The following is a 24456-nucleotide window of genomic DNA, read 5'->3' on the forward strand; positions in this document are numbered from 1 at the left end:
AAAAAATAAGGATATTAATAAGCTTGGAGGATTTTAGTGCTGAAGTTTGAGCTTCTAGTGATCGTCTCACAGCTGTTTAATAATGACACTGTTTTTTGTATTAATGTGTAAAGTGCTTCATGTACCTAAGCCAAGAAACAGTGCAGAGCTGCTCATGAGAGCATTTCTAATTGGTATTCCATCAGCAGCTTAGGAATTCTCGCAGATGGGTTCCTCATAATACTTTGCTGTTCTGTTTTGTTTCTTTTTATAACAATTGCCTCTTCAAGCTAAGCAAACTCTGGAGAAAAATAAAGCTGTGGTGAATACAGATGCAATGCTAATTAACATACACTGAAAGTTTTAGTAATTTTTTTTTTAATATATTAACATGTCAAGCAGGCAGGCGTTATTTGGAAAATCAAGTTTTATTTCCCTGAAAATTCAACACTGCATTAGAATATATTAAGCTGAAATGCCGGGCAGTAAGTTAAAGTGAAGGGTTTTGGGTGTGTGCCTATGAATTATTGAACAACAATGATGATGTTTTCCCCAGCTGCCCTTCAGGGAATTTGGACAACTTTATAATCTTACTGGTGATTCTAGACTCTAAGATACTATAACACAAAGTATTAGTAGCAGTCTAGTGGGAGATATTTCCTAATTAGGCAACCAAGTTAATTATTAAAGATGTGCTAGCTTTCATGCTACTGTCTTATGCCTCTAAGAAAACAAAACAAATCCATCAGCGATAGATAACACTTTGTTCTGTTTTACTCCTTCAAAGAATTCTAAGCAATCTGTATATAAGAATTGATTACAGAAACTTAAGTGAGTTCCTCTGTGGGGAAAAGAATAAAATCATAATGTAATAAAATCATAATAAAATCATTGTTTTATTATGATTTCAGTAGATAAATACATAAAAACAACAAGTTCCACTACTGTATTTGGCTCTGGAAACCTCTGAGATTGTTGTCCCGTACTAGCAATGAGAGGCTGTAAAGTTTTAAAATAATCCTGTGTCAGAGGTGAGTTCTGGAGGTAGATATAGAGATTTTATTAATCTTACCTAGAATTAATTTTACCATGCTAGTATTTATTCTTCTTTCTCCATTTTGTGCTGCCTCTACCTAAGACAGAAGCAACAATAGAGATTATAAGTTTGGTTCATCTTCATGTAGTTACCTCTTCAGCCTGCACCCTGTTTCCCTTTTCCTCTTACAAATTCGTGGACCGAGAAATAAATTGTTATTTCCAAAGGAAAAGGAGAAAAGGTAGGGATGGCAAAGGAGATGGAGAAGAGAATCTTCATTTATCCGCATTTCTCTGTGTTTCTGTGTAACTCCTGCTATGCTTTGGGATAGGTTAAGTACTGAAAAAAAGTTCACCAAAGCAATTAATTTCACTGCACTGCTGCAGTCGCTTCTCATTGGAAGCAGCTCAGCTGTGTTCTCTTAACACAAGGACAGCTGACCCAAAGGGACACTCCATACCATTACAGCTTCCTGCTCGTAAAACTGGGAGGGTTGGCTGGGCATCTGCCACTGCTCATGTACTGGCTGGACATAAGGCACTGCTGATGAGCAACTGCATTTTACATCAATTGTTGGTGGGTTTTGTTTTTTTTTTGTTTTTTTTTTTGTTTTGGTTCTTTGTTCTTTTTGGTGTTGTTGTTTTCTTTTCTTATTAAACTGTCCTTATCTCAACCTATGAGTTTTCTAACTTTTGGATATCCAACTCCCTGTCCAGCTGAGGGAAGGCAAGGGTGAACAAGTGGCTGAGTGGCACTCAGCTGCTTAAACCACAGGATTAAACCACAACTTTCTTAAAAAAGGAAGGAAAAACTGTCTAAATACCCTATCCAAAATAACTAGTTCATTTCCTAGTTCTGCTACACATTTTTGTTTTGGTCTTTAACAAAGCCTTGGGTTTCTTTTTGCCCTATTTCTCCAAGTACTGAATATGAAAGTAATTACTTTCCTTACTACCTCCTCTGTCTTGGGTTAGGGCTCCATCTTACTTTCACTGTGTACGTCGATAGACAGCGTCAGTTGTGTTGTTGCCCTTCAGACATGTTCCCATACCAGTAATAAGCAAATCATTTTAGCTTGTTCCAAAAGTGATGAAAAATCTGGAATTGCAATTACCACTCAGCAAGCAACTCAATTTTTTTTTTCTCACCATGTCATTGGTTTGGGGAAGATATATAAAAATTGTACAGAAGTGAAATAATTAACTTTTCCCTTAAACTACTCTATTCCTTCTTATGCTGATCATATGGCTGTATTCCTGTAATCAAATGTTCAGATTTTGCTTTAAGACATCATCTCTGAGAAACTGTAATGCCAGCGACTAGAATCTTGGTCATTACAGCAGGTTCTGTCCAGGAAATGCAGCAAGGTGAATTCATTCAAGCAAACGTACTACACAAAGGAACACAAAAATGTGAAATATACTCAGCTGGACTATACTGGAGCCCCAACTGCTGAGTAGCAGCTGCCATTCTGATTGCAGTGCTCATTAAAAGCTGCTAACTTTCATGTAGTAAGCCAGAAATGGCTGGCTCTAGGAATGTAAAAGATCTGAAATTGGCAGATATTAAGGACACAAAGCCCAGACTGCCCCAGTACCCTAAAATTCCTATAATTCACTCTGCTCTGTTTTGAACTGTACTCTACTTAATGATGTATGCTGTGTGTCTCAAGTATTCATGCTGAAGTTCAGCCAGGTTTCAAAAGGCATATGCTAGCCCATGGGTCTGCCTGACTTCCCCTTGCTGTGTCAATGGAGGGAGCTCTAAATAGGTTTGAATAACAGAATTTTCCTCCACTTGTAACCTATCAGCCAGAATTAAAAAATAAAATATATATATGTTATACATATTTAAATAGATTTCCAGATCCCAAAATCTCAGGACAGTTAGATATGTGATGGCACACCTGTCTGTCTAGAAGCCTTCAGTGACTGTACAGGCGACAACACTTCTCCAAATAGGAATTAGCACTGGTATTGGCAATAATGACCTGCTGAAGTTTAAGTATTTTCACCCTACAAATCACAATGTAATGTAATTAAATCTTTATCTGATATGTATGAATGTACAAAAACATGGAAATATCTTTGATAAGGAAAAGGTGCCTGGCACAACCAATACGAGATAACATTTGAGAGTGGAAGTGTCTTCATGAAAGTCCACATTTTTTTTTCAGTTATTGTGATGCAGATGATTTTCAAAGGGCAATTTTTGAAGGATTTCTTTTTTTCCTTTTCCAACCCTGGAACATAAAACCAGTATTAACCACTTCCAGAGGTGAAAATCCTCTCCTCCTCATTCTTAAAAAATCAGAAAATGATGCTGGTATGTGGGATATATGACTAGGGTTTTAAAGAAGAAGATAAGCATCAATGACCTTTTTTTTTTTTTAATTTTTCTGATACACTAGTTGATTCCTTCTAGATATAAAATGTACTCCAAAAATGAAAATAATTTGCTCATTGTTATAAGTAGAAATCTTTGTAAAACAAAAGTATGACAAACTAGTGACAGTCACTGAAAGCACTGGTTACATCTCTGTAAATCATTTCAGCTACCATCTTATTTCAGACAGTCACAAGAATCCAATTGACTTTGATCTAAGAAGTTGTCATGAAAGAGATCTGAAACTGTGATGAAGTACAGAGAAATCAATTTTTGAAACCTGGCTGAACTTCAGCATGAATACTTGAGACACACGGCAGAATAATTTATTGGCATAATGGCTACTGAGAAGATAAATTATCGTAATCCCTCTAGATACAATTGGATCTTTCTTGTTATTTGTTTTGTTGCCCAGTTTGCAAACACTCACTATACTTTTATTCAGTTCATTCCAGATAAAATGGGCTCAGCATCTCTACCTTTGGAATATCACTTTTCCTCATTTACAGATACTTTATTTATAAAATAATTGCTTCATTAAGATGGTGCACCATTCCATTATTCCTCATTTTATGCATTATTTTCCCAGTGGAAGAATTTTTCTAGTACCCTATACATATTTGAGATATAGATTATAAGGAAATACTAAAAAGCACTGTAGTATCCCTAGCCTAAGTTGCTTTCAAATACAGAATGAGATCTTTCCAAGGAAAAAGGAGAAATTAAGTACCACCTTTCAAAAGAAAATGTTGCTAGTTTTACATCTTTTTTTGGTTTTAAACCTCTCCACCTTCCAATACCATTTATATTTAGATGTATTGAAGGGTCTAACTTCTGCTGAAAGACAAAAAACTTTTAAAAAAATAAATTACCACATTTCTTGGAAATTATATCTGAAAATACTGTCCAAAGGGCTTAAATCACTTCTGCAACTGAGAAACATCATAGTTGCTTCATATTCTCTCCATTGTGATGTTTAATTATTGTGGTGTTTTGATGCCTATGTCTTTAAATCATTCACATGGGTTTGAAAATTTGAGAACTCTCATTCATTGCTCAGCTCCAAAGAATTCTGTCTTCTTATGTAATATGTCCTTTATTCCATGACCTCCAGTTCAGTTAGTACTAAATAAGTTTATGAAAACCAATAGTTGCTTTGGAAATGAAGGATTTCTCATTTTGCTTCAAGTCCTCTTAAACAATGTTATAAAGGCTGTTCTTACATATAACATTTTGCAATTTCTTAGGAAGGTTGGATTATAAAAGTTCCCGGTAATAGCACTGCAGAACCTCCAGAATCATCCTAGTGCTCACTGAGTTCCCACTATCTTTAGTAGCTTTTTGGCCTCTTATTTAAAACGTCAATATTTTTGGAAAAAAAAAATGAAAAAAAATTTTAAATCCATTTTGATATATTTATTATTTTGCTAGATTCTTTTTAGGAGAAAAACACTTATGCCTAAGCCTACTTCTTGATGATAAAAAGGGTAGTACTTTTGATCATATGCTATTAATTTTCTATCTCTACAGTTTTTTAATACTTTCTACTCACCTGCTATGTATCAGGTTCATTGTGCTTTTTAGATGCTTCATTTTATCATTTTTAACTGATCCTATATTTCTTTCTAGCCACATCTGATGTAATTTTCTCCCTTTTTTATTGAAGTAAGTATGATTCTACCTCCATGTTTCATAATCATCTCTAACATTCCACAATAAACAGCAGGTGGTTATAATCAGTCACTTTCCATTCATTCCTCCAAAGTTTGTCTTTTGAACATTCAATATTTTGGTGCTATATGTTTCATAATATAATCATGTAATTTTCATATCTAATGATATCATTATCACAAGATAGCAGATGTTCAGTACTTCTCTCTCAATTACCATACTTACATCTTAGAACTAATTAAGATAATCTTTGATTTGGGTATTTGCTTCCAGCAGTGTGAGGACACAAAACTCTACCACCTCAAAAGCAGTCTGAATGTCTGACCTCCAAAGAGTAGACAGCAGTAGCTGCTTTTCTCTCCTGAAGTCTGTAGGTTCTTAACTTTACACATTTCAGAACTCCATTTTTCAGCTGGGAAAAGCAAGTTTTCATCAGGCAGGAAAAATGCACATACAGGAAAATATTCAGCAATTCTGACTGATATATTCTTTTAAATATCTTCAGACAGGAAAATATCAGGAAGGACTGTGAGGGTGGTGAGACACTGGAACAGGTTGTCCAGGGAGGTTGTGAATGCCCCTTCCCTGGAAGCATTCAAGGCCAGGCTGGATGGGGCTTTGAGCAACCCGGTCTGGAGGGAGGTGTCCCTTCCTATAGCAGCGGGGGTGGAACTAGATGATCTTAAAGATCCCTTCCAACTCAAACCATTCTATGATTCTATGGTATCAATTCTTCTCTCACAGCATCTCACAACAGTTAGAAATTAGATAATTTATGAACTGAAATTCTAGTGATGGAATAACTTGTCTGCTACTCAATTTTTTTTCTCAAAGTAGAGAGGAAATGAGGAAATGTAACCAATAGTGAAGGCTCGGGACATTGGTAACCATCACGTTTCTTTATAGCCTGATTCGCTAAATCCATACTGCCCTTTCATGCTGCAGAATACCTTTTCAAAAGATACTGATATCTAGATACCTTTTTCAAAAGATACTGATATCTAGATAGCCTGGGAAAGAGATGCTTAACAACTCGAACAGATTCCACAGCTCACAGGTTGTTAAGACTAAAAAGTCTCTTACAATGGTCATTTTCTCTTCCAACAGCTGCACTGAATTTTGAGAACAGCACTCCACAGCAGCATTAAAGTTCTACTGTGGATACAAGAGACCTGAGTATTTGCTGTTTTCTATGATCTTACCAGATAATTCATGTACAAATTCTTCAAAAGCTTGAAAATGCAGTGTCAAGGTTTCTAGTCTTGCAATGTGAACCATTCTGCTATACCTTTATGCTTAAAATCGTAATTTCAGTTCATAGGTTGCTCCAAAAGTAACACCTTCTATTTATTTCCATGGAAACTGCAACAGCTACCAAGAGCACGATAACGGTATTTGATAGAGCAAGTTCTCAGCTACAGAACACTATTTTTCAGCATAGTCATCATCATTAGCTGCGCATTTTTGCCAGCAGTGAACAAGAGTTGGCATGCTGTCTCCATAAAAATCTGCACCAGCAGTGGTGACCCACTGTCACTACTGCTCAAACACACCAGCCATCACCTCACTGTGCTCCTGGAGCACCTCATGGAGACCTCACAGGTCTCCATGAAAGTTCAGCAAGTGTCAACGAATGCCAATGGATGCCATTTCTTCCTCATGGAGGAATTCAGTGACACACCTTTGCTTTATATGCACTTCCACGTCAGACGCCATTTTGTCAGACTTCCCAACTGCTGCCGTCTGTCACATGGCAACAAAATGGAATGGAAGCGGGAAGCTTCAACCTCTACTGCCATACCACCAACATCTGCCTCTGATGTTGTGGGCAAAATAATAAAATAGCAGGCATTCCTTTAGGAGCAGCCCTCATATTTACACCTTATTTGATGGGTTATTCCCAACTAATGATTCTTTGTGGTACCAAAAATTATTGATGCCATTCAGTTCTATCCCATATATTTGAAGCCATCAATACCATTCTCATGAGACCAGTCTTTTGTTCATCATTTTCAGCGAAGTAAAATGACTGGTTTGGTGTAAAGTACTGCTGAAGTAGACAGCCCTCACAAACCCCACATAGAGGAACATGCCTGAAACAAGCTTGGGAATGGGACAGGTTTTTAAAAAACACATTTGTAAGAGGTGGCTCTACAGAGATCTGGACAGTGCTCCTGGCCTGCAGGCAGAGACAGATTGCACTAATTTATATTTCTCCTTGGGGCATTCACTGTTATCCCACTGGCCACTCCATGGATGTGATTTATGAGCTGTATTTCTTTGAAAAACAGCATTGAATTTCACCCTAACATATAGGCTCTTCAGCCTGATATGTATCGTGTTGATGGGGTCACTTCTTTCACAACAGAGCCCTGTTGTTCAACTCAGTGAATTCAGAGCCTATTCAGGTCAGAATCTATTACTAGTCCCTAATTGTCTAAATTACAGTATGTATATCTAAAATACTTCAGATGAAGCTTCTATTCAGATCTCTTCTGTTTTTATGTTTCAACCACAGGGTGTATTCCCTTTCTTAAAGACAAATCCTACTGACAAATTTATTACTCTGTGCAACCTATTGTAGGGTACCTGCTTTAGCAGGGGAGTTTGACCCGATGATCTCTTGAGGTCCCTTCCAACCCCTTCAATTCTGTGATTACTTAGCTTACAAAAATGACGTTCAATTCTAGGCCAGATTATGAACAAGCCTCAGCAGCCAGAAAAAAGAGATGAGGAAGATGTCTCTTTTTTTCTGGCACATTATACCAGCCTCCTTTCTGCATGTTTTAGTTTTCATTTATCCTCCTTCCCAGGTTTTTTTTTTTTCACTCTCTCATTTTTCTTTTTCTCTCTTGTATACTGATCAAACAGCCACAGTTTGGTTTTCATACTGAAGATATTCTGGTCACATTTTCCATCAATCCATTGCCACTGGTATAAGTAATGGTGATTTCTGTTACTAGAGCACATTATCATAAAAAGCAGAAAATATAAAATATAAAAAATAATGAACAAACAAGGAACAAAGAAGTTACCATTAGACTAGGTTTCTGTATAAGACATCGTTTTCTGGTCCAGAATATTCCACACACATTGAAATCAAATGTGAAAAGATTAGTTTGGTTAACCTTTAAGTAATTTTAAGAAATCAACCATATATTTCTTCTATCAAATAACTTTTATTAAGGTTTGGAGGTATTAGATTGATACAAATGCAGAAGTAAAATGGAAAAGAAAGACTGTGAGATTTTGGGCTATCGTCATCCAAATTCCATTATTTCTTTATTTGGGACCTGGTACTAAGATATCCCCTAAAGGAAAAAGTATGAGCCTACATCCTTATCTTGCCTGACCTGCTTTTAAATAACTGCCACCAGAGCGAGAACTCTGTGAGGATACACAGAGCATATTGCCATCTTCTCTAAATATCAATGTTATGGTTGAAACATTAAAGAGTGAAAGTGAACATTTTTGCACAGCTTCACCAACATATTGCAGAAAATTTCATTTCCTGTGGCTGAATCTAATTCCTTAACAAATTTTGATCTGTATCTATCAACATCTCTCACTCCTGCACAAAAGCCCATACTTACATTCCTAGTGTTAAGATGCATAAACAATTTCTGCATCCAGGAAGGCAGAAGCAAGACTTTGTGCAGAGATTTTTTGTACACTTCTTCACTGCCTGTCAGCCATAGCTAACAAAAAATAAAGTCTCTAATTTATCATTGTCCTTCAAAATGATTTATTTCCCCTCACCATTGTTCAAGTTTCACGGGGCATTGAAAAAGAAAAGCCATGCCCATACTTTGAGTTCCAATGTTCTCCACAGAAATTGAAAGTTAGGCCTGAAACTCAGTGCCCAACACTTACTGTTCCAGGACTGTGGTTTGTGGAATGTATTACAAGCCAGATCTTTTCTCACTTTCTTTTTTTCATTTCACTAGGCTTTCAGTCAGCATTTTTCCACTTTTTTCTTTCACAGTTTGGGAAAGGGGATAAAGTTAGTTGAGAAAACACTCAACCACCAGGGTTGATTTTATAAAGGCTTATGTAGACAATTTGCAACTACTGCTACTGTTATCAATAATTCTGGTTTCCCTCTTACTTAACTATTCTAACTACTTCAGTGTATAAGTCAGCTGTTATATAGTTACCTATTTGCTATGGAATTTCATTAGTTAAAATTTGTGCTACCAAGACCATAGTCTGATAAATCTCCCCTGCCCCCCTGAGAAATGCATTTATGTTCCAATTAATGTAACTAGTTCTTACCAGCACAAAAAGCTTCACCAAAATATTCATTGAAATTAAAATTTCATAAGTACCTGCAAAAGTCTATCTTTCCAAATTCCAAGTAACAAAAAAGCAGATAAGTACGCAAAGTTTATTGAAACAAACATTTTCATGGAAAACCGCTGCTTTATTCCTTCTCTCGCTCTAATTACTGCACAGCTAAATTCAGAGGCAGGCCTAGTGCAAAACCATTCTGATTCTACTTTAATACTCCTCAGAGAGTTTTTAACAGGCAAAACTCTTTATTCAGTTTTATTCTGTCCTTACAAATCAGTAATAGAGTTGGCACTATTCAAAGTACAGAAGGATTGCAAATCGGCTTGCTCAGCAAAAATATACCTCTGAATCGGCTCTCCACATGTTTCTTCAAGACACTCTCTTTCACTGTAACTACTCTTCCTGCTCAATCCATCTCTTCCCAAAGAACATATTCTTCCACATCATCATTTGAGCAATATTTCTGTTTATTCATGTTACAGAGTGATTAATGTCCTCGGGGATTTTGTGACAATTACTAAATATGTAAACTACATGCTGAGCCTAATGATTTTCATTTCTTCATTTTCATGTTAGAGTCTGATTCTCAGTTTCCGGAATAAACTGGCTGTGTAAATCTTACTGAATGAGCTCTGAAATGGCAAGCTGAGCTGAACCTTTCACCTTTCACTCATTACCAGTTCAACTTAGCATGCTGCTGAATAGCTGGATGAACTGTGCTATTTATCTAAGTAACTAAAAATGATAAACTTTAGACATAAATGAATCTTTCCATTTCTACTTTATAATTAGAAAGCATTCTCTATTCTTTCAGCTTTCAAAGACATATGTCTTTAATTTTGCAGTTGGTCATACTTAAGCATATAATTTCTTCCTTTAGCAACTCTCCCTTTATTGTTTCATTGGTTTAAATTTACTAGCCCTTGTTTATCTGCAGCAAGCAAACACAACTTTGCTTTGCATACTAATCCCCCCAAAAATCTATTACTTCTTTTTGCTGTTTACTAGAAAAGGTTAGTGGGATTTCAAGATTTCATCTTTGAGAAAAAGGAACTTACATCCTTAGTCTATTACCCATTTTTTGTTCTAGTCCATACAAGTTAAAAATAGGCCTGAAAAAAAAAAAAACAAAACTTGAAAGCACTGCACACAAAAAACAGCACTTCCAGAATAAATAATACCTTAAAAGAAAAGTAAATCTATGAGGAATCCAAAGAGAAGAAGCACATGAAATGACTTGTCTGGGCCCACAAATAAGCCTGCTGTATATTCTCCTAAATTGTTAAGTTTGTATGCATTTTGTTGTCCTATTTATGGGGTGCAGCTGAATCTCAGTATGCCCTGTAGCATCCCATCTGCAAGAAAAGATCCAAATCTACACAAACAGGATTCCTTGACAAGAAAAGAAAAATCATCAGAACTCCCATTCTTCTGTCTTGATCTATATAAGCTGCTAGTAGAACAGAAGGATGCTTAGACAGAAGATAATAGTTTAAAATACAGAGAAGAGATGAGCCTAATCAAACAGCAAGAATGAAACTTCTTCTATCAACTTCTAAAGACAGCTAATACATCTGTAATCTGGAAAGCAGAATTATAATTTATAGTTAAAGCAGAAGTACATCTTTGATTAAATTAACCTGCCACTTTGTCAAAGTAAGATCATAGGAATCTAACGCTTTTTCCTGTACAAAGGGAAAAGCTAAATCACATTTCTGACCCTTCATGAGCCACTCAGGTTCACAGGTTTACTGATTTTATACACTGTTCAAGAGACAATAAATTTGAATCTTTGTAAAGAAACAAACAAAACCCTTATGACATGCTTCCCTTCTTCTCTTTTTTTTCTTTTCCTTTTCAGTTCTTTTTCACTTCTCCTGACCCTGGCTGAACAGTCTAATTCATTCTTATTCTGCTGAGACTCAAGCATGTAATTGAAGTAAGTAGAATTCCAACAACATAGATCTCACTGTTTGTCCCCTTGTCTTGAATTCCCTCTTGGACATGGTGTTCTATTTCCATCCCACTCCCCATTCGTGTGTCCACTTCCTCCATACCTTTCCAACCCCCCAGGAAAGGTTGTAATGAAGCTGCAGAGGGAACTCAGTAGAGAACTTCCAGAAGTCACCTGGCAGTGATCAAATACAGCAATAGATATACAAGCCAACTCCAGGCTAGCCACAACAGATTTGTAGACCTCATATCTACACCTTTCTAAGATGCAAGTCAATCTGACTTGCATTTCTAAGCAAGTCTATTGCTTAGATTAAAAACAGTACAGTGATTTCCTTTGCAAAGTCACAGTATTTTGGGTAGTTGTGATTTAGGCCTAGGATTTAAAATAATTTTGTCTTGCCAAGAGTCCAGAGACACACAGTCCAGCAGTTAATTTGGTTGGCAACTTCAGATAGTGCAGATTTCAGATTCTGTACATATTCTCTGCAATCTTTCTTGTCCAAGTTTAATAGAAGATTGTATGTGACTTTGAGTTTATAACAATTTGTGTTTATCTGCATTTCTCCTGTGGAAAATGCAAGCTCTGCTGACTCCAAAATGTTACATTGAGATAGACAACTCACCTGCCATCTCAAAACAGATCAAGAAACATGAAAATTGTTCCTAACCATTTTGCTTAACAGAGACTAGGGATCTGAGAAAGAAATCAGGACTAATATACTGGAAACAACAAACATTTTTGCCTAATAGTATGCTGGATTTTCTCTTCTCTCCCATTCCCCTCCACTAAAGGATTTAGTCAGGATTTCTGAAGAACTTTCTGAAGCAGTAACTAATTTTTGTTGAATTATTTTCTCTTTAAAGACCAGTCTTCACAGATATGTTTTATTACTCTTCTTCACAACTTACACTATAGAGAAGAAACTAAGGACCTAAGTTTCTACCTACTTGAAAGGAACCACAAAATTCTGATTAGTGTCAGTAGCAGAAGATCAAGATTTGAGGCCTTGCAGTTCACAAGGCTCATAAATTCAGCTGCCTAGTGGCATCCACATCCAATACACAACTTTAGGTAGATGCTAAGATTTCATGCTCCTCTATGTGAGAAAGGAACAGCATTCCTAAGCTAGAGACACACCTTGTCTTGCAGCTACGTATTAAACACTGTGGAAGGGGCTTGGAGCACTGTAGCTTGGAGTTAGGTGCTGCATCCACTGCAAAAAAAATGAGAGAATGGCACCGAAGTGTAATCAATAGATTATCCATCAGGTGGGGCCATTATGTTCCATTGTAATCCTTAATTCTTGAGCCTTGAACTTCCACATTTAAGGAAGTCCCAATTAAGTAGGAAACCTAGACATACCCAGGTTCAGAAACAGGCAAATGGTGACTTTTCACCCAGTTGCGCCAAAATACCAGTTTTATTGCTTGCCCAGAGATGCATATACAGACACTTGAGTAACTGTACTTTAACGGTTACGGGGCTAACAGTTTTGATGCACTAAATCAGTTGCCCATTGCCCAACTTGACATATAACCAGCCCAAATTTTCCAATTTTTTTGAGCTGCATGTGCCAGCTTGAGAAGGACTGAGCCACTTCCTTCCACTTCAGTTTCCCTACCCAGACACAGGTTTTTCAGTGGTAGAGTAAATCTCTCTCATAATAAACATACAGATTTACATGAGTAATTACTCATTCTGAATTATCTTTAATTAGTGGATATTCATTCATGTACCATTGCTTAATATTATGTACAGAATGTATGCATCATTAACAGGACAGGAAAAAAAATCCCTTCCATGTCTGGAAGTGCATCATCTGGTTTCAAAACATTGTCTTTTCCCACCCAACCTTCACAGAAGTTAGAACTTCTTAGTTGTCATAGCAATAAAATCATGCAACTAGTAGGAAAAAGAAATCAGCAGGTTCCATTGGAAATTAGTCTGTTAGGATATGCTCCTAGGAAGATTTATATATCAGTAACAATTGATAGTACTTGGTTTGGGAGCTGAATATTTTGTAAATTCAGTCTGAATGGTAAATGTCAGTTTCTTATTATCCAATACTATTTTAGCTACCTGTCGTTTTGTTTTTTGAAGTTAGTCTGGTAAAATAAATGCAAAGGAAACTAAATATGTTAGCTGTTGGTTTTTTTTTCCTTTGAAGGTACAGCAGGAAAATCCAGCAATGGGAAACAGTAATCTCTGGTGTTTTTTTTACAGAAGGCTGTTTTGTAATACTCCATATAGCTTAACATGCTTTTAAAAGCAAAAGGGAATAAAATTGTTAATACTGAAAGTCCTATAGACTTTTAATAAACCCACATTTGAACTTTAAAAGTAGATATGGTTTCCTTCTCTATGTATTGTTTGCCTTATTGTCAGTACATTTCATTTAAAAGAATTCAAGTGATCAGATACTTCTAGCCATTTTCTGGCCCAGAACACATACATGAAGTTTGATTGTAGAAATTTTACTGTTACAGTTTTCATTCTCAATGATGTAAAGCAATTAAAATTTTCTGTCTCTTTTCATTGTGCATCCATTGAACAAAAAATTATAAATTTATCCAGGTTATGTGTTTATCCTACCCATCAGCTCACCTTGGATAACTCCTTTGTTCTTTGCCTGCTGAGATGTGAAGGAAAATACATGAACCCAGTTTAAGCCACAAGGAGAGGGTCACAACAAAGGAGATTTCAGATAAGATGTTTTACACTGAAAGCGTGGCAGGTATAAGAGAACATGGCTTTCATGAGGCAGCTGACAGGAAATACTTATGTTGGTCTCAATATAGCAGCTCTAAATTATGTTTTTTAAACAAAACAGCCTACAGTTTGTAATCTTTCCTCAAAGGCATTGTTTTCTAATTTACTCTTCTCTACTTCTTTTCTCCAAACTTAAAAAATTACCCTTCTGTATTGCAGCTTAGTACCCACACCTGAAGATAGTACTGAAATATCTGTCAAGCTTGTACTAAACAGGATATTAACTATATACTGCTAAGTCTAGCTAAGTCTACTGCTAAGTCTACAGCCATGCATTTTTTACTTCTTTTTACAACAGAATGACAGATTCTACAAAAATATTCTACAAAACTATTGCCAACTCAGGCATACCCCATCTTTTACTTGTGCAGTCAACTATTCCTATCTTAAAAAATATGATCTGCACTTGTCTTAACTGAATTGCCTACAATATTTTTGAATTTGTTTTCCTACTTGCCCAGATCATTATGAATTCCACTCTTGTCTTCCACTTTGCTTGCAGCCCCTCCTAGTTTGGAGTCAAGCAGTGAACGCTCTTCAGAGTGCTCAGCAGTTATATATCCCATGCAGTGCTCAGTTCTGCATATTTGAGACAACAGGGTTTGCAGACTCAGCTTGTTGCTATTAGATATGATCCTAATTATACTATGGAGTAGGTAGAATGAAAAGCCAAAAAAATAATAATCATGAAAATAACACTACTTTCTTACTTGAAGGGAATCTAGCATGGTAACACTTGAAAATAGGCTTCATATTGAAAAAATAGTTGCATGCATTTTGCCTTGAAAGAGAGCACTTAAACTTCATGAATTTTTTGTCTCTGTTTTAAATGTAGTTGCTTTTCAGTGTTGTTATGATACTTAAGACAACAAAAATTAATATATTTAGTGAACATGATGTCATTTTCTGTTTTCAAGTTACAACATAAATACACTTCTGCCAAAGCAGAAGCAAAAAGGCAAAAAGAGATCTTGCCTAAATATGAGACAAAAGTATGTTTCTAGATACCAATGAATAAAGAAGTAATAGACATTATGAAGAACTTTCTATCATAGTATTTGTCTTTATCAATATGCTGTCAGAATGATTTTTCAAACTATTTTGAAGTAGAACTGAAAATAGAAGCAGCAGCATTTATGAAGTAATTTTTTTCTTCCACAGCCCCTTCAACAGATGAAAAAAAGCAGAGTTCCAGTGGCTGCTGAATGCATATACACTATTTATCAGGTATTACTATTCCTTCAGGCAACGTTATCTTTCATTAGTATTTTTACTATCTTTTATATGTCACTATAAAGGGTGGCTTAGCCTTAGCTTAGAAATGGTTATCATAGTATTTGTATTATTGGAAAAATTTCTACTTTTGATCTTAAATCTTGTATCTGACTTTCGGAATGGCCTTTTGGGGGTGAGGGTTCCCACACAAAAAAACATTGTGATTGTAATGTCTTCAGAGACATGAAAAAAATGGGGGGGGGGGAAACCACATGGAAAATTCCCAAGGCAAGTGTTGAAAGTGATAAAAATGTTAATCTCTACCCAATAATCATTTTCATTCACGTTAAAAAAGGAAAAGTCAGACCATGAGTATTTCTGTATATTTTGAACCACAATGTTCAAAATATACAGAAATGCTCACTCATAGTCAAAACCAAAATCACTGGAGAAAAATAATGGAAGATGACTTCTCAGTTCCCTGTCCATGATGGCTCAAGGGCAAAACTGAAGTCCTGTGTAAAGGCTGAAATAAAGACATTGAAGTTGACATTAAAAGGCAATCTAGGAAGATCCTCATGAATTTTAGTACACTTCACTGATATCTCTGTCTGCATGTCCTACAAGGACAGAATTAAACCACTGTAAAGTTCTAAAGCCACAAGAAACTCTGGAAATTGCCTTGTTTCATTTGGCTGAAATGTGGTTATTTTAACTTAGGCAGGCTGAAGTTCTGGGGCCATCTTCAAAACTGAACAATTAAAAATAATGCTCAATTTTACAATTTGGGAAATTAAATGATTCAGCTGATATTAAGTCATAGTTCTCAGGGATTTTTTTTAAAAAACAAAGACATATTTGTGATATGTTTCTAATGGCAGGAATGGGAAGGACACAATCTTGTGTACTGTTTGTTTGTCACATGCATTTTCAATTCCTTTCTTGGTCACCAGCAGCAATAAACATAATTCCTAGGTATACCTGCTAATAGTTTGTGGAGAACATAGAAATTAACATTCTATTTGTATTTGAATGTTTATTTTCATTTCTCTATTAATTAACACTGAAAGTATACTGCTTTTTGACAACAATATCATAGTCTTGGGATGCGGAGGAATATGAAACCATGTCTTAAAACTCCACCATCTTCCTGTATTCATTCACATTTCCTTAACATAAGTTCATTTTTTTCATTTCACTTTTTTACAATGTTAAGTTCTCAATACAGGCAGGAACAAGTTAATGAGTAGTTGTACCTCATTTGGCTTAAAAGACGATAACTAATGCTCACTCTAAGCATTTTATTCATGCAGCTTATTCTGCCTACTGCAATGTCTTCTTCCTAAGGGCTTATTAGATTTTCAAGGCAAATGATTAATTGTTGAATATAACATATTTTCTCCAGCACAGAAAAACGAATGGGTTATTGTATTCATGTTAGGCAGGTAATCCATGAATGTGTCACTTGATGTATCCACTGTCATCATTTACTATAATGGAGATCTAATCTACATGCATTTCCTTGACAATGGCTGACCTGCTCATAGCAAGGGTACCAGGAAGGCTACAAGATTTATCATTGGTCTATTCTAAAACAGCTTTATTTAAAGAATAATGTACATCAGTGACTGAAGAATTAATTAGAATGATTGTGCAACTTATTTAATGTTCAAGACAGGAATAAATATTCAGAAAACATTTCCTACTTTTCACAGTTCAGCTTTCACAATTCAGCTTAGAGCACAGTCAATAATGACATATCTTCTTGATATGATGCCATACTGTTCTCAGTTGGGAGTCACGCATTCAACAAACCTATTTGATACACTGCATGAGCAAAATCTGTCAAATGTTTAAGGTCATGTCCATGTGAAATGTTCCCTACTTCATTGACTGGAAGGAGCCAAGCAAGTACTCAGCCTTTAGCTTTTGTGAACCAAATATAGTTCTTTCAAGCTTCCCTTGCTTTATATTTGTATATGGTCTGAATTGGACAATAGTCACCTTTTAGGAGTATATTATATTGGCCACAACTCTTGCTTTATTCCAGTATTCTCAGAAAGGGAATATGAGATATTGTTCTCTTTCACTGCCTAATGACTTCTAATGGATCTATGCAAAGTGCTATTATTCTGTTTATGTGTTCTCAGTCCTTTAATTCTTTCTCTATTGTGCAGCATTGTTCCACTTCTTTCCAGCGTACCCATCTACAGTTTTCATTCAGTAACACTTGTTTAGAGAACAAAAATGTTAGGACACTACTGATCATATGAAACATCAATTGTAAATATGGGTTCCATGTTTTTGACATGGAATTTATAGGTTTTATATATTTTATACTTATAGCAAGAAATAATTGTTTGAATAGCATTAACATGTTTCTTTACGTATTGCAACCAGACAAGGAGAGTATATAAAAGACTTTCATTACCAGAAACGTCACCCCAAGGGCTAATTCCCATTGAATGTCAAAAGATGGATGTCCAAATAACATACTGTGCTATTGAAAACATCTCTAATCATTAGCACCCATACTTTCACTGGATAATCTCTTTCCCTCTGCCTAGACTTGCGTGTCTGTATGTGTGTGAGCATGAATATATAGATATTAGATTAAATTCATAGTCTTAATATATTAAGACTAAGACGCTGACAGTGAGTTGAATTCATTTAGTGAATTAACACGCAGTAAGTCTCTGGCCACTAGGTGTCAATATTGAGACATATTATATCAAAGAAGAAGAATTTAATAGGCAGCAAAAACCAAATCTTCTAACTTTTACTCAGTATGGTGCACAACACTGTGCTGGATTTAATGTATTCGTGAGCAGGTATTTCTGTAGTCCTCACAATGGTAGTTTTACTTTGTAACTGCTTAAGTAAAAACGGTAACTATGCTGCTACAGTGTAGAAATAAGTTTGGAAAAAATATATCAATACATTCCTAAATGTTCTTTTTAAACACTGTAGTGACAGCAATGTTCACTGTTGTCTTTAAATACTGAATACATGCTCAATACCTTTACAATAAATTTTAAAATTCTTGAGTACCAACATTCACAAAGATGCTTTCCTTTTGATCTCCCACAACCTTTGGGAAATATTTGTAACCAACTCTACCCATCCCCACAATTCATAGGGAATTACATTCTTCTAATTAAGCCATCAGTTGCGATTAAGATAATCTGCTGATAAAGCACAAAGTTAGCAATCTGAAACAGTTGCAAACTTCTGTCTTTTAACTTCCTCCTATTTCTGATCGTTTATTGCATTATAGTAACTGTATTTAAACCCAAGCAGGATCATGTCCATGCAGATTCATGACTGCTTATCACAAAATTCTATTGTTCCTGAAGGGAACTCATAATTTAGTTAAGCTGAGCACTCTCTGTTCAACTTGGTAAACAAAGAGACACCCCACATGCCAATTATAAATACGCACCTGGAGATTTATCAAAAATGAGAATGATTTGTGAACAACAGATATTTTTGGCTCCCACCAATTACTTTTCTTCTCTGCTATCAAAAACTAGAGATGATCAAAAGCAATGGTCTGTTGCTAGTCTTAAAAATTTGGAATAATTAAGCATTCTTATCCTCCCAGTCAATATCCCATCTACGCTGGATAATCAGTACTTCAACTTACTGACAGGATCACTGAATGTAAGTCAGCGTATGTGTTTATAGCATTTGAATATACTGAAAAACAGAATTGTGAACCTTGAGGCCTCTGGTATATTCACCAAATATTTAAGAAAAGGAAGATTTAAGCTGTAGGATTGCAGTGCTGGTGCAGTAAGGAATTGACATAGACAGCCAATATATGCCAAGTTACCATCTACTTTTTCCCAGCGTCTCCAATAACAGCTGAAGTTTCCCACAGTTTATGTGCAAGAGCAGGTGAAAGAGCATTGGAACAAGTTGTTCAGATAGGTGGTGGAGTCTCCTCGGAAACTCTTGGACACAGTCCAGGGCAACCTGCTGTGGGTGGCCCTGCTTGAGCAGGGGGTTGGAACAAATACCCAGTGGTCCCTTCCAACCTCAATCTTTCTGTGGTTCTGATTTTCCCTAAAATTTTATCTTTATTATTACTTTTCAGTACATAATCTTTTACTTGTCTAAAGCTGCTCATCGCATTGCAGTGAAGATGTTAACTTTCAGCCCTGTCACCTTATCTCTCTTACTAATTCCTCATACTGTCCTGGTAAAATTAATTTAATTAAGGCATGTTCTTCTGTAAATCAGTTAAGGTCAGACTCCTCCCAGTTCTGCCTCAGAATAACTTGCACAGCAGATGGGTACTCCTGTAGGGTAACAGAACACTGGAACAGGCTGCCCTGAGAGGTTGTGGGGTCTCCTTCTCTGGAGACAATCAAAACCTGCCTGGACGTGTTCCTGAGTGACCAAATCTAGGTGTTCCTGCTCTGGCAGGGGGATTGGACTCGGTGATCTTTTGAGGTCCTTTCCAATCCCTGTCATTCTGTGATTCTGTGATAGAAGGATAAACTGGCAAGTACTGATTTCTACTACTTCCAGTAATTATATTAATTAGTTTTTCAACTTAAGACAAATGTAGTAGTTGGGACTGTACATGTAAGGAACAGGGATAGAATTTTATCTGGCTTCTTCATAACATTTTCATCTTAACTATCTATAGTTTTAACTTATCTGAGCAACTCTGTGTCAAAGCACTGGCTCACTGGTACGAGTGGTGCAGTTACAGACAACTTTCTCTTCCACATGCACCTTGGATGGCAGAAAAGAAGGGAGACTCACTACACAAGCAGAATGAAATCTGTTGCACCCTCAGAACATTTCTGCCATCTAAAAAGCCTGGTGGCAGGACCTTTAGATGTAGCACAGAAAGCATCTGCAGTTCAGTTCACGAGAAGTAGTTTATGCTGATCTGTCACCAAAGTTTTAAACATTGATTAAAATGAGCTTGCTGGGAATATGTACTATGTCACACATCCAAATAATAGGCACTCAGACTTTGGTTTTGATACTCAAAATAGTTGTAAAAAATTATAAATTCAAATCTAAAATAGTTATAATAGCACTATGGAAAAATTATGTGTCTAAAAGATTATGCAATATCTTGAAAACACAGGATTAAGCTGTTAATCCACATAAGATATATATGCAGATGCTTAACACATTCAAAGTTTCTTGAGATTAGATCTGTAAAAGTACTAAGAACTCAGTGAATTCATTGTTCTGTACTTTTCTATAGTCCTTTTTCCTTCATAGTAACTGGATATTCTTGCTGGCTGTTGGCAGTCTCAGGTATCTCCCTGCACAGTACCTAGTTAGTCAGAATGACTATATACTGCAGCAGGAATTCTTGCCAAAAAGACCACAGGTCTGAACTTTAGTAGTCTTTCGCTAAGAAAGGGCATAGTCACGGTAAATTTTACTGGACTGATCTCAGAAGATGATGAAGGATTTCAAAGGCAACAGTTTACTGCTCTGTACCCATTTCATGATGTGCAGTTCAGGCAGTTTATTCAAGGATCTACAATAATGGACAAGAGGTAGTACAATCTGACACACTGCTCATATTATGGACTCCAAGGATAATTTAGCTCATCTAACTCCATTTTTGGCAGCAGATAAGTCTAGGCTCCAGTCAGCAGAGGTTAGAAGGTTATTCATCATCACCTTAAGATAATGAGGTACATCTAAGTTAGCTTGTTAATTGTCTTGACTCCACTGAGTAAATCAATTGATTTTTATTGACGCTTACAGGAACCTATCTAGACATGCTGATTAGATACACAGTTCTACATTTTAGGCATCAAAATTAAGGAAGGGTGAATCTCTTTGAGATAAAGTGAGCTGAATCCTATCCAAATGTCCAAACCTAGTATTTATATTATATTCCTAGCAATGCTGCTTTGTTTTGCTTAGGATCCTGTGGATCCTAATCCCAATTTCCCACATACAAAATATGGCACACAATGGTGTCCATGAGGAAATGTTCAGTATGCAAGCATGCTGCAAACATCAGTGTGAAATTCATCCTCCATCCACTGTGCTAAGCCCTATACGTAGCAGCTCTTACCACACTCTGTGCTTGCACTCTGAAGAAGTTTTGCACAGTAAGAGCAGATCAGTTATATTTCCCTTCTGTCCCATTTCCTATGCATTAACTCACATTTAAGGAGTTGTATGGGTGTACTGAATGGGTGACTACCTTGTTAAGTGAATCCAGTTCATGGGTCATCCTCTCTACTCCAGTACTTCTCGTGGCTACACAGAACTGTGATTTAATGCTTTGTACAGGATATAAAACAATGGGTCCTCTTCTAATACAATGCTTCAAGTACTATAATAGTGTATTAGTTTGCTCCTCTCTCATCAAGAAAATGTAGATCTTTAAAGATTTTCTCTTAAATCTCAGTTATTTTGCTGCATCAATAAAGTGACTAATAAAATAGTTTCATTTGGCCTTTCAGCAAATCACACTTTTCACTTGGATTAAGCATTCTTTCCTTGATTATACTTTCTTTAATCCAAATCCTTCAAAAGTACTGAAACACAAGAGGGAGATTACTGTAATCCATCCTAAAGCCCAATGCTACTTTATTTTGTACTATAAAAGGAGAAAATCCTTATTATAGAATTGGCTTTCTCCATAAGCAAAAAGACTACTTTAGAACGTAACAGTTAAAATATTGAATTTCACTGATTCAAAGCAGCATGATCCTACTTAAAAGACAACTCCAAGCTTGGTTCCTGTTAAATTTATTTTTTTGCCAAATAAGAATACTAGTTTAATAACTGTTCTACAGGTTCATAATAAGGTCTAACTTTCCTTCCGGTGCGTTACATTAAAATTATATTCTCCTTTAGACACATGGTGAGGTATAGGCAAGGCCTGAATGTATTTTAGGCTGGCAATTCCCCTGGATCTTTAACTAAGCACCCTACTTTATATGATTTTAATAGAGATTTTGCACTTTAGAAATTGAGGCTACAGTTTGCAAAGACAGAAAACATAAAATATGTTCCTACAATCACTATTTTGTCACATACATGAGTAGAGAGCTCTGCACCTTCTATGAACTCTAATGGAGTTGAAATGAAAGTTTAAAGTAAAAAATCTATTCATGACCAGGTTGCATTACTGACATTATACATAGGTCTCACCAAAAGTAATGCCTCCATTAAGTTCCTAACTGAAAGGAGTTCCTAAAAGAATTCAAAATAGCCCAGACTAGTACTGCAAAAACTAAGTACAGAGGTCACTCCAAAAGAAACGGCTTCTATTTATTTACAAGGAAACTACAACAAAGAGCACAAGAACACTACTGGATAGAGCAAATTCTCAGCTACAAAAAATTGTTTTTCAACATAGTCACCACCATTAGCCAATTAACGTGGATGAACTGATAGAGACACTCTTCATTTTGTGGTGTGACAACTGTGCATAACCACCTGGAACATGGCTTGTCTTTCCCATCACTGTTGCCACTGCTGAAACACACCACCCACTGCCTCACTGTGCTGACATCCACTCTCTGGTCTCCATAAAAGTTCAGCAAGCATTGATGAACGGCGGAATTCAATGACACACCTTTGCCTCCTACAACCTTCCATGTCAGACACCATTTGTCAGACTGCCCCTGTGCTGCCATCTGTCACAGCAAGAAAACATAATGGAATGCTAGTGGGAAGGTTCAACCCCTCGTGCCTTACCACCAACATACACTTGTGATGCCATGGGCCAACATAATAAAATAGAAGGCATTAATCATATTAACTATTAGACCAGAGTTACCACCCACTCAGCTTTACTAACAGTAAATCAGTTTAAAATTAGTTTCCATAACATAGTTCTACAGCATTGAAAGAAAAGAACAATGCAGATAACCTGTCTGCCTTGCTGTCTTTCCCAACTAAAACAGACCATTAATATTCCAATAAAATTTGAAGTCTGATTTCTAAATTTCTGTCAAGCCTCTTCTGTTTGTGCTGTCCATTCAACACCAAGCTCTCACAGGCTAATACAATACACATATACAACTACGATTCGTGAAGCAAAGAGAATAATTCATATGGATATGAGGAGGTATACGCTATGACAATGGGAGTAAGATAAGTGATTTATCAAAACAGAAATACTTTCCTCCTAATGACTATTGCACAACTGTTCAGATAAGAAAGAATGGAAACAGATGCATATCAAGAGATCAAACCTAATTCGGCATAATGGTACGCATGATGAACACACGGTCTTTTCTGTCTTCTTTATTCTTTGAATCATTAATTTTCATAATAGGCTTTTTTTTTTCTTTAATATTCTCTTACTACCAAAGAATGCTAACAAACAAATGCCACTTCATCACCACATTACCATTGTACTTGTAGGACATTTGTACTCACTGCTTATCTTCCATGTAGTAACTCTTAGATTCTCTTCTTTGTTTGGGTGTCATACTGATTGACAGATTCCTCCCCAAAACAAAATTCAAGTTGTTTTCTCCAGTTTCATTCTCTTCTTTCTCCAGAGTTTGGTTTGGTTTTCAGAAGTATCATTTCAGATGAATCACAGACAAAGGACTATTCAGTGTTAAGAGCAGCAGTAGTTCTTGTTGATGGTGGCCCAAGCAGAATGGCTGGAATGGAAAGCTCATTTTAGGGACCAGTTTCTCTCAGTCTCCTTGTATCTGCTCACATGCATGGAGAATAGCTGTGATACAAAAAAATACATTGTTTCTATTGATGTTCCATTCCGCCTGTCAAGCTGTGTTTTATCTACACAATATCTGAAATATTAAGTTCAAACACTACTATAGGCACATAAAATTTATATGCACAGTTCATTTGCTTGAGCCATTACCCAGACAAATTCTTGTGCCACTTCCTGCAATGCCTGTTCTTTAAGTCCATCTCTCACATTGATAGACTATTCTGGAAACCGTACCTCCTGAACATGTAAACACAAGAAAGCTAGTTCTATCTGGAATAAACAATTTTACTAAAAAATTTTAAAAAACATATTTAGTACTTTTCATATATTTCAAATAATTGTTAATAAGCATTTAATAAAAACAGTATTGTAAGCTCATTCAGATAGAGATAACAGATTCAAGGAAAATTGTTCAGTGTAATCAACCTAAATAAGTTCAATTTTAAAAAATTTATT

General features: G+C 36.1%; 2 long non-coding RNA genes across 7 annotated transcripts in view; one reads left to right on the forward strand and one right to left on the reverse strand.

The window, feature by feature from the left end:
- The window catches only part of LOC110402466, a 58774-nt gene that overhangs the window by 29067 nt on the left and 5251 nt on the right, over nucleotides 1–24456 (reverse strand). For both annotated transcript variants that reach the window (XR_002441106.1, XR_002441105.1), the window contains exon 3: nucleotides 23694–24000. This is a non-coding gene — a long non-coding RNA (uncharacterized LOC110402466). The remainder of the gene's footprint in view (nucleotides 1–23693; nucleotides 24001–24456) is intronic.
- LOC110402463 overlaps nucleotides 1–24456 on the forward strand; it is a 45703-nt gene that overhangs the window by 14779 nt on the left and 6468 nt on the right. For 3 of the 5 annotated variants that reach the window (XR_002441100.1, XR_002441101.1, XR_002441099.1), the window contains 2 exons: nucleotides 11226–11303; nucleotides 15252–15317. This is a non-coding gene — a long non-coding RNA (uncharacterized LOC110402463). The remainder of the gene's footprint in view (nucleotides 1–11225; nucleotides 11304–15251; nucleotides 15318–24456) is intronic. The other 2 variants (XR_002441098.1, XR_002441097.1) reach the window with 1 other exon arrangement.

Source organism: Numida meleagris, chromosome 7 (assembly GCF_002078875.1).
Source record: "Numida meleagris isolate 19003 breed g44 Domestic line chromosome 7, NumMel1.0, whole genome shotgun sequence".
Classification (NCBI taxonomy): Eukaryota; Metazoa; Chordata; class Aves; order Galliformes; family Numididae; genus Numida; species Numida meleagris.